This window comes from Pygoscelis adeliae, unplaced genomic scaffold (assembly GCF_000699105.1).
Source record: "Pygoscelis adeliae isolate BGI_AS28 unplaced genomic scaffold, ASM69910v1 Scaffold425, whole genome shotgun sequence".
NCBI lineage: Eukaryota > Metazoa > Chordata > Aves > Sphenisciformes > Spheniscidae > Pygoscelis > Pygoscelis adeliae.
Genome location: NW_008824775.1, coordinates 92,533 through 107,188, shown reverse-complemented (window position 1 = coordinate 107,188; position 14,656 = coordinate 92,533). Strand labels below are relative to the sequence as shown.

General features: G+C 46.0%; 1 protein-coding gene across 1 annotated transcript in view; it reads right to left on the bottom strand.

Moving 5' to 3' along the window:
• LONRF2 (LON peptidase N-terminal domain and ring finger 2) overlaps nucleotides 1-14,656 on the bottom strand; it is a 38,187-nt gene that overhangs the window by 19,719 nt on the left and 3,812 nt on the right. The gene's annotated exons all lie outside the window — the stretch shown is intronic.

Genomic DNA, 14,656 nt, shown 5'->3' with positions numbered 1-14,656 from the left:
AGCAAGCAAAAAGAAGAAAGCCCCAAGTGTTTCTCCCCCCCCCCAGTGTGGCTTTGCTTGAAAGAAATCACAAACGCAGAACTTCGGCTAAAACATTCCTGTAAGCCACTCATCAAGAAAAATGCATGCGGCCTTCACATTTCATATCCACTTGCCACCCGTGTACCTTGCCCTTCCTCAGGGCAGGCAAACCTCTCATGATCACACACATTGCCTCAGTACCCACACATTCATGAACCGTTCAGTTTGCATGAACGTCTCAAGCATTATTCTTCTGTCCTTTCCTAAGGTCTCTATAATGCATCTTAAGATGGAGACCTAGCTCCAACATAAAATTCATAGAACCACAGAAAAACTTTGGCTGATCCATGTTCAGCTTGTCCACCAGGACCTCCAGGTCTTTTCTACAGTGCTGCTGTCTAGCCCAGCCCATCCTGCTGCACGGGGTTATTCTGTCCCAGGCGCACTTGCCTTTGCTGAAGCAGGCAAGACTGGTCAGCCCATGCCCCAGGTTGTTGGTCTAAATGGCAGCCCTGCCCTCCAGCACATCAATCGCTTCCTCCTCCGCCATTTTGGTGTCACGGACAAACTTGCTGACAGTGCGCTCTGCCTGCTTATGGAGGTTGTTAATAAGGTGTTGAACTGTGTCAGCCCCATTACCAACACCTGAGCAATGCCATTGGTAGCCATCTGCCCAGCAGCCCTCAAGCCATTAACCACCACCCTGTGCCCCTGAAGGTCCAGCAGTTCTCCACCCATCCCACCTCTAACTCCACAGCTTGGCCAGGAGGATGCTGTGGCAGGCTGCATCAGCAGCCTTGCAAAAAAAACACTAAGCCCCAAACAATGTTCTTCCCTTTGTCCACCAAAGCAGTTATCTCATCTTAAGAGATGAGATTTAGGTACGATTTGCTCTTGGTCACTCTTGTCCTTTGCGTGCCAGGCAAGGCCTCCACAGGGCTAGAAGCTGGCTGCCGGACAGTGGCAGCTAAGTGCAGTAACCCTTACCCAAACATGAGCTGGTTAAAACTGTCGTAACTGGGATTAAACTTTAAAAAGGTTCCAAGGTGTGCCGAGAGACAGTACTGCCTCATTTCTACAAATTTTAAAATTCACCTCCAAGCTAGCTCTCTCAAGATTTTTCCTGCAAGTGTCACCTCCTGTACATCCCTACGCAGGGCTCTTGTCTCTGTACCTCTTCTGCTCTCTCCAGCCTGCTTTGGCTTCACTGTTTGCATCTCAGTTCGGCACGAGCATCCTAAACATGTCCTCAGTAAGGACATTGCCCATACAAAGCCTGGGCACACACCCAAGTGTGCATGGACACACAGAATAAGCTCGTAACTGCTGCAGGTGCCACTGCTCATTAAGTTCAAGCACCTACCAGGAGGGAGGGATGGCCCAAGACTACATCCCCCTTCCACCTCCTCCCCCCCCTTGAGCTGACACTAGCGCTCGTGCAGCAAAGCAGGTCCGCATGGTTGCACAGAGAACCACAGCAAGGAATCAATTGACTGAAAGCTAATCCAATAAAAACAAATAAATAAAAAGGTTTAAGAGGATCAGTTTCCCCTCAACTGGTTCACTGTACAGCCACGCAAACACGAGTGCCAGGACAGGGGATGAGAAAGAAAGCAGCAGCAAGGACTGCTGCCTTTTTTGGCTGTGGTGTGGACTGATGCCAGATACACTAACTGTACCATGACATACCAGGGTTGATGCTGCCCCAACGGTCCCAGACAGTGACAGCTAGAGACTACACCTAAAATAAGGAGCTCTGCAAAAACTAGTTCACACCGTGGGGGTGTTCTGTTTGGTTTTGGTGTTTTGTTTGTTGGTTGGTTTGGGTTTTTTTAAGTATTACACATGCAGCCAGCTGCAGTGATCCACCCTTTTAGCTGATAAAAAGACTGCAAGTTAAATGAAATTGAAAACAATTAACCTAAGACCTTCAGAAGCAAGTTTTTTTTCTTTTAGTAGATGCTCAAATATAAAATTATTTAATTTAGCTACCATTTAAACAGTCTGTGTCTTCTGTTTGTATTAAACACAAATGCATACTCCGTATTTCCATCATCGTATCTGCTGCAGGGTATTTGTGCAGAGTATGCTGAGGGGGGTAGGTGCAGTAAGCAGAGGTGGGTGCCTCAGCAGCCAGGCAGAGCACTGGGTGGGGTATTTTTTGGCACCACTGGGGAAAGGAAGCAGCGTGAGATTAGGGGGCAGGCAAGCCAGCTTCCTGCTTCTGTTCACTACTGCACTTTTCAGCCACGCTGACGCTTCCTAGCGCTTTTCAGCACACAATTCAGCACGGTTCATACATTCAGCAGACTCAGAGAGAAGAGCTTCATCGGTTCTTTTTTGGGATCTTGCCTCCACTGCGAAAGTTTTAAGCAAAAAAAAAAAAAAAAAAAAAAGCCACAACGGTGTGGCAAAGGCTGCAAGCCCTCCCGAAGCAGAGTCCAAAGGCTCTCACAACATGAAAGGAAAATAACAAGCTACTGAAAAAAAAAAAAAAACCAACCCCAAGGCAAACCAGAAAAAGCTACACATATTCATGGCTTGTACCTCTCGTTCACTGAGTCCCAATCGGAAGGCATGGCCCATCTTAATGGGTAACTGGCAAGGAATGTTTAGTTAAGAGCGAGAGAAAGAGGGGATTAAAAAAACCCACCTTTGCTGAAGAGAGCAGTGTTTAAGAGACTACAGTATAACAGGTTTTCCATGGGGAAATGAAGCGGCTAGACAAGATGCCGGAGCTGGAGCGGTGCCCAGCCTCCTTCATTCAAGCTCACCCCACTCGACGACACGGCAGCGCAGCCCGAAAGCTCACCGGCTCTGCGCCTGACCCACACGTCCCCTCGTCCCCAGCCTCCTGCCGCCAGCGAGACCGTCCCGGGAGGGTCCACAGCTGGTCCCAGGGCAAGGCTAGATGGACTGAAACATCGTATTCTCTGTCAGTGGAACTGTGGCATCAGCTGGCTGACTCCAACTTAAGAGTATGTGTTGGAAGTGGGAAGAAAAAGTGAATATCCAACCACAGCCTAAATAACTACAGGGTTTCTATAAGCACCATGATATCGAGTTGTTCCACGTCACCGCACATGCCGTGGTGAAAAAAAATTAGTCACAGAAGGTGGATGGAGAGGGCTTGAGGACATACAGAGTTTGTGAACGCTGCTAGATGCTGGTATACTGTAACAACTGTCAAGTTTATTGGGGGGTGGGGGGAAGTCACACAATAGCCAATAGTTTGTTTTAAAACAAGGCACCCATTCTTTCTTCTGGAGGTTACAGAAGAAAAGAAATCTTTTATGAAATGACTTCTTATTTCAGGCCAAATTAAAAAAGAAAAGCGTAGAAAATTTTGCTGTTTCCACAATACCAGCAGATGGCATTCCCTGAAGCAAACTCTTCTGGGAGCCTGCAGCTGCACAGCAAAATTTATGTTCTTGTCAGCATCACGGATCCACCGCTGAGGCTCCCAGGATCTGCGGCTCCGGGCAGCTGAGACACAGACTTCCTCGGAGCCACAGGTCCTGGGAGCTTTCCCACGTGGCTCCCTCCCTCCGTCCCAGGCATAATCCCATGGCACCAGACAAACCCTGGCCCGAGCAGCACCCAGGGGCTTTCCGCACCCTGGACCCTCCTTGGGACCACCAAGTATTGCCTACCCCGAGTGTGGTTGCCAGCTTGGATTTTCCAAAATTGTTAACTTTCTGCTCACACCACCTTTGCACTCATTTGCAGGTATTTGTTAGATTGCGCTTTTACTTATGCAGAAGTTAACACCCAAAATTACTTTTCCAGCGGCTCTGCAGCATTCAAGTATTAAAAAAGAAAAAAGAAAACAAACCCAAAACAAGAAACAAACAACCTGTGCTGCTTGAGTTCGGGATGCTGACAGGGGAACAGGGCTCCCCAAAATCTCCTTGTGCCAGGAAGGCAATTCGAGCATTCGCCAAAACTGACCGTAGATGACGAGAAAAGCTTTAGTGTAATAAACTACCAGTGAGATTTCTTCCAGGAACTCAGCACAGAAAGAACATGTTTAAAGCTGCTAGAACTCCCTAATCCTCCTTATCTGACATTTCTTCCTAGAAAAGCACATTTTATTCAAATCTATTTCAATCCTAAACATATTTCCTAAATGCATGAGCACAAATATTGTCATTACAGAAACACCTTTCAGTCTTGCTAGCAAGAGTCAGCCTGAGCAGGACTTCAGGGGAAATTTTTCCCACATTTTAAAGAAACTTCTGCCCCTGGAGAGAGGAAGAAATTTGGCTTGCTTTGTTACGTTATGCATTCAATTCTGAACAATTCAGTATTGAGAGCCTTTTCATAAGCTTGAAAAATAATATGAAACATTTATTTTCATTTCAGTGAGAAATTAGCAAGATTTAGTAATTAATTGAATAGCAAGCTAGTTTTTCTCCTCCAGACTTCATGCAAGCATGACAAGTCCGCGCACAAAAAAAGGGTGCACAGGGGTTGTTTGGTTGGGGGGCGGGGGAAGGAGCACGCTTGATAAAATAATTAACAGAAGCAGTAAAGACATTCAGGACATTCAAGTAAAACTTCATTCTACAGCAAAGATGAACAACAAAATCAGTTTTGGGAAGCTGACCAGGAGGGACAATGAACATGGATGCATGCTTGCAATCAGCAAGCCCACATTTTCTCACTTATCGGTCCGCCTTAATTGGATTAATAACTGGATTTTTTAAAAAAATTAGTATTTTCTGAATATCATGGCTTTTCCTCCCTGCATTTACATCACTGGCAGTCTTCAGGAGGTAAAGTAACCGAAGACCCCAGAGGAAGCATGCAAGAGGTTTTACTGCACAGAGGATGCAAACAAGGAAGCCTCTTCCTCCGTAAGCCCGCTTCAACTGTGATTAGGAAGCGGACGCTTGCCAACAGTACTCCGCAGGCAAACGTAACACCTATTTCCACTGGGTGACCAACACCGGCAGACATAGTGTAGGAGTTTAGGAACTCTTGAAATAGGCTGCGGCGAGGAGGAGGAGCAGCGCGGGGCACTGCCACCCTCTGCTCGGAGCCTGCACCACCAGGCAGCAGCTGGTTTGCACGTGCCTCTCTCCTCATCCACACTCGCGCTACCCACAGCCAGCGTAATAAAACACATCTCCTCCGATGGAGTCTGTCTCCCATCAAGCTCTATTTATTATATTTTCTTTTATCTTCATGCAGATATGAAGTATTTTTCTTCCTACTTTTCTTCCTTCAGAAGTGCCCATTACAAATTTCAAAAAGCCACCCCAAGCCAAAGTTTTCCCTCTCCGCACCTCCACAGGGAAGCCAATTCAGGTGCCACCAGAGAGCTCTAGTATGGCTCATTTGCACTACACAGCTACAGAGCTCATCCATGCCTGACTGGGATTTCATCTCTACACACTACCTAAGCGCACTGAGGTGAAAAAGCAGATGAGACCTATTTAAACCAGGGTGGACAAATTACAGCCACCACCTGACTGGCAGAATTGAAGCTGCAACCCTCTCCCCTTGCTGTCCCACCCGAAAATACAGGACATCCACCCACTCATTTATTTGTCCTGCAGCATGCTTACCTAGCTGCTCTCTGGTCTGGGGGACAGGGAGACATCAAGAAACTCCCCATATTACCACTTTGACTAAAGGAAAGGACACTGGCGACAGATGAGCTGGATTGTTCTTAAGAACGTGTAATTTCAGACTAAATTAACTTCTTCCCAGGCCTCTGTATTTTGCTGTTCAGAAGTCCAGACTTAAGAACACAGATTTTTCTGTGTGCTGGACAAAATGCTTTGGATTCCCAATGGTTTTATTTCAGGCTCAGTGAGTAAGTCCTCAGCTAGGAAGCTCCATACATTATTTAAAGCTGGGCTGTCACCATTGCTAAGCACAGCTAATCACTGCTCCCATCATTACTCAGGAGAAACACCATAAGGGAGGTTATACACTACGTAGAAGAGCATCTACAAAGAAGGCGCAGCTAACTCTGCACCCTTGCTTTCGTGTTGTACCTCTATCCTCATGAGGCAGAAGCGTGCCAGACCAATTACATTAACCTATGGTTTAGTTTGCATTTCCACGACTGCAAAGCCAGTGATAACCTTCCTTACAAACCCATTAATTGATAAATTGCATGGTACGGCAAAGGTCCTCAATTCAAGAATGTCCCAATGTAGAGTTAGGTGTAATGTATTAGATTATTGCTCCCTCCTATCCAAATCCTAAACACTTCGCTAGATGCATGCTACTCTTTCCAGATAAAATAGCATGAACCAACACCTCCTTCAGTTCCCACTCTACCCTTTGGACATTTGGGCACTGCTTCAGGTGATGTATCCCAAGTCCATCTGTGGCTGCTTGGCACTAGTATAATAAAACTATACAATAAACATTGTGTAATGCATTACACAAATGTAACTCATTTTCAATGCTTACTAGTTCTCCCAGCATTTAGTTCGGGGTTCAGGTAAGATTTCCTACCAAAGCCTCAGTCAGAACTGAAGTATCCTCTCAAACAGCAGGTACAGAGACTGTCCCCAAAGCAAGACACCTACGAATTATGGAGTATGAAGACATAACAAGTAAGCTTCAAAACCAAAACAAAACACCCCAAGAGGTCAACCCCCTGCCTGGGGGGACCCAAGGAAAAGTCCTGACCCCCCCCCATAGAAACATGGAGCTGTACTAGGTGCACATGAACCTGTGATTGCAAGGAGACTCCAAAGACGCGTGCTTCACAGACAGGTGGGACCAGCCAAGTAGGTCTGCCATGATAATAGTTAACAAGATCAATTAACAGCCAGATATTCTATTGTAATATGACTTTACTGGTGATAACCTAGTTGCCCTCTTTGTCATGATCAGTACATAAGCTACATTTCTACCAGTTACTCTTCGGGTCTCTACAACCTTCTCTTTTTCCAGTTAAAGCTTATTTCAGCCCAGAATTTCTGACTCTCTAAAAGTTGCAAAAAGAACCTTCTTGTTTCTCAGTTATTACCTCACTGCTTCTGTCCTCAAATAGAGCCAATCACTTAATACATCTGTAAAAGAGAAAAGGAGTGGTACAGTATCCTACTAATTTTAAGATTAGGAAGCGCAAGTCAGTTCTATAAATGTCTTCTTCCAAAAGCAAAAGACATCTTATTATACTTCATCACAGCAAAAGAAAAAAAGAATATGCTGTTTGAAGAGACTTCAAAAATTCTTCAGGCTTTCTGATACATGGGTATAGTTCGTTCTCTAGGAATGCTGAAGTAGTTCAGTTATTTATAGGAAACTACATCTGGGTTACATACATGGGGGGGGAATACTCACCCTATCTTAAGTGGTACCTAACTGTAAGTTACATGAGCAATGTTAACTACTTAAAAAAAAAAACACCCACACCTAAAGACTGTTTGTCTGCTGTACAGCATAATGCCTCCTCCCCTTTGTGCCCGTGATAGATAAGCCTCCTGTCCACTATGGCCCTAGTCCTGCAGCCTTGCAAAGCCTCCGCCTTCAGCAGACCCTCTGCAAGCAGACAAAACTTCCAGAGACCCAACTACAGGATCTGAGCTTTCAACTGCAAGCTCTTTACAAATCAGGAGTAATACAAGCTCCTGCTCCGAAGTACTTGACACGCCAGTGGTGTCATATATGAAGTATTTACTACTATTTTTCAAGCACTACCTCAGTTAAAAAAAAAAGGGGGGGGGTGCTGAGGGACAGAAGTCTGCAAAATATTTTAAGTTTAAAAATAACACTCAGACTACTGCAACAGTCTCTAGGTAACCTTGACTCCTACTTTTACACATTCTTCTGCCCCTGTAAAACAGAACAAACAGGTTTTGGAGACACGCTTTAAGCAGATTCCAAGAGGCGCTTTTACAGAGGGATGGGAAAGTTCCTTTTTTAGCACAAATCCTCTAAGCAGCAAGCATCTACTATTTTTTGTAGCATGTCATTTCAGAACTACCTCTCATTCTTCACTTAGAAGTCACACTTTCCTTTAGGAGTTACAAAATTAAATATTCTTCTGATACATTATTAAAATGACCGAACCATTTGCTGTTCCAGGAGTCATGACAGCTGTCTACCATGGCTGGTTTTTTTGCTTGGGTTTTTTTTTTTTTTTTATTTAAGTGGCTGGTACAACATCAAAGACTTACTTCTTTGCTACTGGAAACTGGAAAGTGTTCCCAAGACCCTGTAAGGAAGGAAGATTCGGTCAACCTCTTTTTTACCACATCAGAAAAAGACAACCGACCTTATCTTCCAATAGCAATCTTTTAGAAATAGTGTACAAAAGAAGAGACCATTAAAGTGTACTTAATACACATAATTCACATATAGATGCACGCAGACGCTTCTCTAGCAGTTTTCTTTGAACAACACTACTTCAGTGCAAGTGCATTGCTAAGGAGCACAAGTCCTTAGAAAACAGCGGCAGAATTAATAAAACGCATACTATGGCATCAGTCACCTTTACAAAACTTTAAGCACGGCTTTCTAAAGAGAGTTCAGCAGCTTCCCTTTGCAGGAAGGGACTCTGCTTCTTCTGACCTTGACCCACGACTAACACAGAAACCCTTCAACCATCAGGTCTGCAGTAGGATAGCACCAAGAGGATGTCCCACCACCCCACCAAGAAATTCTGATCATCTTTTTTCCCCCTTATCTGAAACAACTCAGAAGCAGGCTTGGAAGGAAAACGCCCCAGCAAATAATTTATGAGGCATAGCAAAACGCTTGCCCATAGCTATCTTACTCATGACTGTAAGCACTCAGCCCAACTCCAAGAATGCTTGGTTGGAAGTTTACCTATGCCATGCTCTCTGGGAAACAGCACAACCCCACAACCCGGCATTTACCTAGCAGGAAAATCCAGGGCAGTTGCTCTTGAACCAACTTGCACTGAAACATCACTTAAATTAAGAAGGTCCATAGCTTTAACAGTTTGAGAGCCAGTACGGAAGGTCAAGAGATGCAGCAAGACACACTTATTTTCTATGTGCAACTGCTAGCGTTTTTTTACCTATTTAAGAGTTACCAATGTAAAGGGGAGACGGAAGGGAAGGAAAAGCCAAAGATACACATCAACTACCCACCTACCTAGCCAGTATGCCAAGAGTAGCATAAGTTAATTTGTTTACAAAGACATCAACATGAACAACTGTTTATACAGACCGGAGGAGATAAGATTTGACAAGGCAGCCATGACGGTTTGCAGATACTCTATAATGAGGTCAAACCATCCCACTTGCTACCCAGGCAAAGCAGTGGCCACAAGCTCAGAAGCAAGGAGGCAGCACCAAGCCCCTCATCACACAAATTCAATGCTTGGCGCAGGAGGGCGATGGGGATACGGTGACCCCGAGGAGGTGAACTCCTAGCATGCTACCCAAAACAGCCCAGTGGGCAAGGCTGGGCAGCAAGAACTGGCACTGAACTACCATCCCAAGAGGCTCCATCTGCTTGAAAATAGGTGTGTTTTGGCCTGAGACCTCATCCTTGCATGCCTGATGCTCCCTTTACAGCTCTTTTCTACTCCCTCCTGGCCTGTCCTGCCCCCTTAATTCAATTCTTATGAAGAGAGAATTTGGAAGGCGCCAGATAAATTTCCATTAATTGCTTGACCACAAAATAAATTAGTGCTGAGTGGCCACACTGAGCTTTCTTTTGGATCAGGCCAATTTATAGCGAACCTCCGCTGGGATGAGGTGAGGGTTTTTTTTTTCCCGAGGTCTGGTGGAGAGAGGCAGATCCTCCTCTTCCTACCAAAGCTCAAGAAAACTCCTGCATTTTGTTTCTAGCAATGCCCCAAACAACACCCCGTGGGCTGGGGGTCAGCATGCGGCTCTCCATACCAGGAGAGCTGGTATGGAGCCATATAGATATATGGATATAACACACAGATATCAAAGCTCCATCATAGCCAGATGGAGCTTCTCCAGCACCCAGCAGCATCTCCCTCGCTCACTGCAGCATGCTACCTCTGACACTACGTTGGGCTTGATACAAACTCGCCTCCTCTCCTTGGCCTTTCCCGCACCATTCTTCACCTACTGGAAACACAGATCCATGCAGAGGGCTTGGGAAGAAAAGGGCCCCTTTGCACATTAACTCCACCGTGTTTTAAAACTCTGATACAGCTGAGCTTTATCTCCTACAAACTTCTACTGAACCCCCGGGGGGTGGGGGGGCGGGATTAAAACGCTGGGCAATTTGAGCAGCTACGTGAAACCTATTTCTGCTCAGAAAGAGCCCATCACACCAGAAGTAAACACAACCACTCCGAGGGATCACTGCGGCTTTTACTGCTCTCCAGAGACAGCGACGCTTCTCAGGCTTGGCACACTCCAGAGGGACACTTTGCAGCAGTGGGTAATTACATGCCGGAGCCAACGTGCCTCATGCAGAAACGAGGTGTCCTGGCATGCCGGTGTCCAGATACGATGTGTGCCACCGCACTGGAAGCCAGGCACGATTGCACAGCACGCAGCAGGCAAGCAAGCACCTGCTTCATCGCACCACAGGAGCTGGGGCATGGCCATCTCTCCCCGCGCGAAGAAGCTCGTTCAGGATTAGGGTCAGGCAGGCGCAGCCGGGGGGACAGCCCTTCCCAGCAGAGCCACAGCCCTGTGCGCTGGCTTGAGAGACTGACGGAGACCTGTAACTGCGACACAGCTCAGGAACCAGCGCTGTCACAAAAACAACAGCAGCAGCAAGCGTCAGGGGACTGCACCGCTGGACTTTTTATCTCCAAGCAGGCGTCTTCAGGCTTATTTACAGGAAAGGAGCAGGATGCTAACAGCCTGCCTCAGTACAAAGAAGGGCACAGAGAAATGCCGGCTGAAGGCATGAGCCACTGCCACCCACCTCTGTGTGTGTGTTTGCTTACGAGCGCGCCCTCACACCAAGGAGAGCTTGGTCTCCTTCAGAGCTGTACCCCATCTAATTTTAAAACCAGCAGACTAGCACCAAGTGTACAATATGCTCCTACTTGGTCTGCACAAGACAGAGTATTTTTTGATAAATACTGTTCCCTAAGAGTGAACTTTGTTGTGGTGCTCCCACCCCCGCCATGATGCAGTCTATGGCCGTATGAAGTCACACATGGTACTTGGGAAAAGCCCTATTCATTATCTTCCCTATGAAGCAACAGCCACCTCCTACCTCTATAATTGGGAATCACTTTCTAGAATTAAAAAAAAAAAAAATAGAGCACACTCCCAAAAGCATCTCCTCAAAATACCTACACTAGTTTGTCACTGAAATCTAGCTTCCTATGCTTTCAGGTATATCGCTTAAAGGGTCTGTAAACCTGGACAACACAGGAAACAACTGCACTCTTCCCAGGCACAGTCCTCCAGAGCGCATCTCCATCGGAGAGCAGCAGGTGGGAGGAAAAGGGGTGCAGAAATCACCTGCTGCACAAAGCAGTCCCCGTCCCCCCAAAAAAAACTCCAAACCAACCCTGCATGCATATATGATAACGTATTTCAGTTTATTTCACCTAAGAGTTCATATAATCAGAAGACCAGTTAGAAGACAAGGGATGGCAGAGAGGACGCCCACCTCTAATACCCCAGCTCTCTGAATTTTATCTGTGTGGGGAACCACCCCAAGAGCAAGATTTGGACAATACTTGACATTATGATGGCTGAACAGCATAAAGCTCAGCACAAAGAGCGATCCAGCTGGAAACAAATGCTTCCTTTCAAGCAGCCTGACATGTGCTTGCTTTGAAGCTGTGGTAATTAGATACCTTGCAATAATGAGGGATCTATTCCAATGTCTATGGCAGCAGAAAAGCCAGCAACTTTGTTTAATACAGCAGAGATCACCGAGCCGTGGGCATCTCAGGAGGACTAGAAGGATCAAATAGTAAAGGAGATTTTCTTAAAAACAACAACAAAAAACCCACACAACCACACTTAGCAGACCATCAGAGCGAACGCGGGAGCAGCACTGGCATTGTAGATCCATCCGATAGTTAAGGACAAAAGATGAACATACTTGCTAAGAGTAAGCTTTTGCAAGACTAACTAGTTCAACTGGAAAAAGTTGACAACTTGAAGGCATGCAGACCTCTTCTGAGACCCAAGATTAGGAGCAGGTATTCCAGATTGTACTGGAAATAAGTGTACTGGCTACATGACAGGAGCCTTTTATAGTTTAGACTTGAAGAACTTGAAGAACCTCGAGAACTAAAATGCAAATCAAAGACAGAAGGTCGCAACCACAATGAGAGAAGCCATCGGTAACTGGAAAACTTGCTTTAGTATTACATCACACAAAGCCAGTTGTTGCAGATGGAGCAGGAAAGTACTCCACAAGAAACACCAGTAAAAAAAATCCCACTGAACCGTGCGTCCTGCCAAGAAACCTGGAGTTTTACCTAACTTCATACAGCAATTGTATAATCAATGTGTTCATGTGCCTTCAGTCTCTAAAAAGAAATTAAAAGGATACCCACGCCCTTGACTCTCAATAGTAATACATAAGCATTTGGAAGTTAAAAAAAAAGCAGTTATTTTTTCACACATTAGAAGTCTTAAATACCTGACAGTGGCTCATAAGCATTTCCAGTTGCCCATATGCTAACACTTAAGAGGTCCTGAACAGTTAGGAAACAGCCATATTTTTCTTTTTTCCCCTCCTATTTACTGCGATACTTGGCTGGAAAGCAAGAAGACAACTCCAGCAAGCCAAGAGGCAGTACCTGATGAGCATGTGATAAGAATTTCAGAACACGAGGTGCAGACAGCCGTTTGACCTGTGAGAAATGGCATTGGCACACATGGAACAGGAAAAAAGGTGAAGGGCTGGGGGGTGGGCTGCCCTTCAGCAACAGGAATTTGGATCCGCTACTGGGATGTTACAAGACGTCAGCCTATGGTTTTAAGATTTCAAAATCTAGCAAGACATTTGCTATTATTTTTAATTATAATTTTAAAAGAAAAAATCTTATTAAGCAATTTTAGCGTCACTGACAGAGCGAGGAGTTTCTGAACAGATTCCCAGTGTGCTTGGGAAATCACGGAAGACAAAAATAAGGACACTGTGAGGGACTTATCTCGAGACCCTGATGCACAGCAGCCACGGCTGGAGATACGTGCTCCAGGGACAGGAGGGGGAAGGACAGGCAACGCAAGAGCGCTAGCAGCGCACTATGGTCTTCCCTCTCCCTTCACACCCGTGCAGACACAGCAAGCAGCACATGCGACAGCGAGAAACAGTTCTCTCAAAATCCTATCAAGCACTTCTTTCATTGACAAGATGCTATCTTCCCCAGCAGTGGGACCCTGAGCCCAAAACTTTAGGAGGCTCCACTACTGAAAACTCACTGTATCCACCAGTGACCTACATCAAGCCTCTCCCCTCCTCCTGCTTCACCTTCCTTCTTGAGCTCTCCGCCCTGCCCTACTTTAATAGAGATTACTTCAGCTAAACCGCGTTAATAGTTTTACAGAGAGGACTCAGCTTGGACTGAAAACTTGTCACATCTAGCTAGAGAAGTGGAATAAATAGCCGAACTAACAGTTTCCATGGCCAGCATCAGCTGTGAGGCGACAGTATGCCACCCCAAGCTCTTGTATCTCAGATGCCTACCATGCAACTGCGGCAAAAAATGAAAGCGAGTCAGGGACTAGCATAATGGTGTGCTCCTCTCCACAGCAGCCAGCAAAATAGTAAGACGAAGAAGAAGAAAAAAAAAAAACCATCACAGCCATTTATCCCTAGATGTAAAAACCAGGAACAAGGAAAGCAATTTTCCGCAAAGTAGGGAAGGAGCTCTTCAAGAGGAGAGGCACAGTTTTCTCCACATTTGTCTTCCGAAGAGATTTACCCGCAGGATTTCGCCTCTGTTAACACGACCGAGGCTCTCTCCCCCCTTCCTCCCCAATTAAACCGGACATCTATCACGCTCAGACTGGAGGAGCGGCAGATCCCGGGGGATTTGCCGAGAGCCCGGCTCTTCCCCGCTCCACGCCTCTCTCCAGGCGTTTTAGGCACTCACGGTGCTGTACCACCCCCACCGCTCGCAGAGCAAACAAGACGGGAGCACGCACGCACACAAGCATTACTACAAGGCTACAACCGAGCGAGCGGGATCCACCTACTACTCGGCGCAGAGACTGGAAACAACCTAGTTTTGATAAACTAAGGCTGCCATCGGTTTGGCAGAGGAGGAGGGCGGACCGTGCCATCTTTTTTTTCGAGAATACCTTGCACATGGAAATACTGCACGCCTATAAAGGTGTTACACTCAAAACACGGGCGGACGATCTCCACGAGTCAAAACGCAGATTTGTCTTGAATATTTTGCACAGTGTCAGATAAAGGAAGTTTTCTGAGCCTTTATGCCTTTTGATGTTTCATTAAGTGTTTTCACATCCTACGTTTTGCTGAAGGTGCAACCGCACGTAGCTGAATGAATCCGATCGACACGCTAATTTCTTCCACGAAGCCGCGGTAGGGCTTAACACGAGCACTACTGCGTATCCTTTACTAAAAGATGGTTTCCCCACAAATAGGAAAGCGGGTTTTCTAGAAATACTGCATAATGACTCATCGACTGCAGGCAGTTAAACGCCAGGCACCTTCTGAGCAAGGACAAAAATAACAGCGGAACAAAAATAGCCATTCA